The 4,192-nt window shown below is 38.7% G+C and overlaps 1 pseudogene; it reads right to left on the bottom strand.

Moving 5' to 3' along the window:
- Positions 1-2,882: 2,882 nt before the first annotated feature.
- LOC140509122 (glycerol-3-phosphate dehydrogenase 1-like protein pseudogene) lies at positions 2,883-3,937 on the bottom strand (annotated as a pseudogene).
- Positions 3,938-4,192: the final 255 nt, after the last annotated feature.

The following is a 4,192-nucleotide window of genomic DNA, read 5'->3' as shown; positions in this document are numbered from 1 at the left end:
TAGCATTCTTACCACTGCACCTGCTCAGTTCTTTGTGTGTTCGTCCTTCTTTGCCAAAGAAGACCATGCCATCAGAGAAATAATGACATGACTTGCAGCTGACTTTTGTTTGTTTTTTTTTTTTTTTTTTTTTTTTTTTTTTTTTTTAGTGAGGGAAGGTTGTGCAGGTCACCAGCCTCACTTCTCCTCCAGAGTCATCTGAATCCACTGACCAGATGTTCATCAGGATGACCCAGGATGAGGCAATTGGGGTTAAGTGACTTGTCCAAGGTCACACAGCTAGTGAGTGTAAAGTGTCTGAAGTGAGATTTGAACTCAGATCTTCCTGACTCCTGCATTAGTGCTGTATCTACTGCACTACCTAGCTGCCCCATCAGTTCCTTATCAGTGTGATAAAAGATGAACAAGATGATGAGATTGAGAGCCCTTTCACCCTCATTTTCTCTAAAGTTTTACAAATGTTAACTCCTTATCTAATAATTCATTGACAGATTTAATCAATTTACTGGAGATGATCCTATATGGGGTGTTGCCTATGCTTGCCCCAGTACAGAACATCATGAATCCTACGGTTATTCACAAAGTGACGTCTCTCCAAAGTGAAAAATTAAATTGTTTATAGCAGACTATTTCCATTTTTTTATTAAAAGAAAAATGTGAAGATAGCTTTACTTATTTAAATGAAATCCCCTAGTGGCTCTCACAGTAGTTGAGATGTAGACATGCTTTTTAAATGAGAAACTTTGAATGCAGATGTGTAGCCATAGGGCTAGAATTATGGAACTCTACATGTAGATCAACTCTGGATATTTGCATGTAAATGCTGAAATGATTAGCAAAGATAGTCATAGCATCCACAAATGACCACATCATGATATGTTATCTATGGTGATTTATATAATTGAGAAACTATTCTATGAGATTTATTATTCTTTCATCAACATATGGAAGAATTACAATGATAATTCATCTTTATAAATCATTTAAGTATGAAAATTGTGCCACTCAAACCCAATATTAAGAGTTTAATGTTTATTAATGTTCTATAATGGAAAATGTTGGATCTGGATTTGAAACTTGCACCTGCCACTATGAAAAAGAAATAATGAAGCCAGTAATGGATATAGTGTTGTTGACAGAATCAAATGAGGTTGCACATATTTAAAGTCTTTTAAATCTTACAGCACTGTAAAACTTCTGGTTACTAATGTCACTAATTTCATTTTTTTCAATGTGTATATGTTTGTGATCATAATTTATTATAATGATCTAATGTATTTTTGGTCTGATATTCTTTTATACATTCAGGACAGTTGAGTGTTTTTCAGCTGGTTAATCAAGACACAGTTACTTGAATACTCAATGGATGTTTTGGATGAGGTATTTTATCTATAGATAGTATTAAAATTCATTTAAATTTTGTGTATAAATTAATAGTGCAGTCTCATCTTAGCATTACACACAAAAGAATATAATGTGAACCTAACTACATTTCAAAATAGTTTGCTCAATACTTCCAGGAGTTGAAATAAAATCTAATTAATTGTGTCAGTTTGTACCAGCATAGATTTTTAAACTCTGTCTCAGTTTTGACCCATCAACCTTGCTCTGAGTGGAGGTGTGGGACAAATATCTTCCATGAATTGAGATTGCTAAAAAAAAAAAAAAAAAAAAAAAAAGCACAATGAAATGCAGCTTTTCTTGATAACATCACATCATATTTTAAATCACATCATATTTTTAATGATGTATGAATTAGTATAAATACAAGAATAAAAGTCCACTAGCTAAATATGAATAATTTAGTAAATAATTTATATGAATAGGAACATGAAATATAAAAACTAATAAATTCTCTTTAGGCCTTCCTATGTATTGGGTTGGAAGTCTAAAATGTCATAAGACTAAAGGGTATCATAATTTTTCCTTATTTAAATTCATATCCCTATAGAGTATCTTTTCTCAAGTCAGATAACTTGTAATCCAATAAGAAGGCTTTTTCTTACTTTAGGAATGCTTTAGGACACATTTATTAAGTCCCTACTCTGTACCAAACACTTAACAAATGTCTCATTGATTCTCACAACTCTGGAGTTTAGGCTCTATTTTTATCCCTCTAAAAATTGAGGAAACTGAGGCATACAGAGGTTAAGTGACTTCCCAGGGTCACATAACTACAATGTGTCTGAGATGAGATTAGTGCTCAGTTCTTCCTGACTGTGGTCTTAATGCATTATTTGCTGTACTACCTAACTTTCTTTAACTCCAGATTTTCTTTTTAAATTCTCATTATATATTTGATGCATTGAACAGATAAATATTATTCTTCTTTCGCACTCACCACAATAATGTTAATTGTCATTTTAAAACAAAATTGGCCTTACTCAAAGACCTAATAATAATGAGTTCAATTTAAAAACAAACAAAAAGAAACAAGTAAAGACAGTCCCCAAATTCCAAGCTACCATGATGCAGTAATTCCAAAAGATGAATCCAAAAATCCACAAGTAGGTTTTGGAGGCACACACAGGCATACATACAGAGGACGAACAGGAACACACACGGAGACACAGACACACACAGAAACACACACACACACACACACACAGAGGGACAGCTGTGCAACATTTGCATGATGGTGTTTAAAACACCCACATCTTGGCCAACAAAATGAGCCCAAATCCATCCAGCACTGGACCATCCACCACCAATTCCCTCTCCATCTGGGCTAGAAAAGAATGAACCTAGAGAAATCCACCAACATTCACTTTTGGAGTAAAGCATCAGGCAAGGAGGGTCTGGCCTTCGCCATCATTGCTGCTCAAGCCTGTGGGTCACTTGGAAAGGCAGAGGCTGCCCAGCACATGGCAGTGTTTCCCCTATTAGAAATGCTTTTGGCAGTTCTGGAGGCAGGACAGCATCTCCTGCACTAGTCGACCTTCGTAGCAGATCTGATAGATGACCGTAAACAAGGGGAACTTCTCCAGTATCCCCTTGTGCTTGAGGATGCGGTACACCGCTACTGAGGTCGGGGATCCCTGGAGCTTCTGGCCATTTAGCAGGTCTTTCTCCAATTCCTGGATAGTCTTTCCAGTCTTGACAAATGTTTCAGCTATTCTTCGGTTCCGGCTCGAGTAGCACGTGGTGATCAGGTCAGTCATGCCACAGCTCTCCAGGAAGGTGGCCCTGGACACTTACCCCTTGCAAAAGATCCTGGAGAAAGAGATCATTTCCATGAGCCCCAGAAGGATGACGGCAACCTTGGTGTTGTCCCCGCCGCAGAGTCTGTCACAGAAGCCGGCTCCCACTGCCACAATATTCTTGAACACCCCAAGCAGTTCCACGGTGTCGGCATCATCCACTACAGTGATTCGGAACTTTGGGGTTTGGAGGAGTTCCTTGAAGAGCAGTCCCTTCTCCAGGACTTTGCTGCCTATTGTGGTCTCACAAAACTTCTCAGCAGTCACCTCGTTGGCGATGTTGGCACCTATCAGTACGCTGATATCAATGGCCATCTTCTCTTGGATAATGTCAGAAATAAGTTTGAGCCCTTTGGGACCCTCATCAATTTCCTTGATGAGATAATCCCCAGAGCTTTCTTGGGGTCTCCTCCAGTGATGTTATCGCAGATCCTGTGAATGAACTGGTGAGGAATCACAAAGACCAGGAGGTCTGCGTCTCCAACCACCTCAATGAGACTTGGGACGGTAATCACATTTTCAGGCAGCTTGTGTCCGGGGAGGTATTTTACGTTCTCATGATCGTTACTGATGATGTCTGTCAGTTTTCATTCATTCATCGTCTGCTCAAAGAATCACATCTTGACCATTGGGTCAAACTTCTGGGGCTTCCTTACATTATTGCCAATGATTTTGGCCATAGCTCAGCCTCAGTTGCCCGAAGTCATGTTGCACACTCTCAAAGGAGGGGCTGCCATGGCCGAGAGACTGGAGGGACTGGAGGATCAGAAGGCGGCAGTGGCAGCAGCAGAGGCAGCAGCAGCAGCTCTGAGCAGCTGCAGTAGACTTTAACTCCAAATGTATATTAGACAAGTAGTTATTTGATTTCTACAAAATACACAAATTTATATTATACCTTGAGCATAAAAAGACAGAAACAAGACAATTTCTACCCTCAAGGAGCTTATATTTTGCTTGGGAAAAACAACACAGAAATGAGCATTTTAAAAAGG

Source organism: Notamacropus eugenii, chromosome 5 (genome assembly GCF_028372415.1).
Source record: "Notamacropus eugenii isolate mMacEug1 chromosome 5, mMacEug1.pri_v2, whole genome shotgun sequence".
Lineage (NCBI taxonomy): Eukaryota > Metazoa > Chordata > Mammalia > Diprotodontia > Macropodidae > Notamacropus > Notamacropus eugenii.
This window is presented reverse-complemented; position numbering and strand designations above follow the sequence as displayed.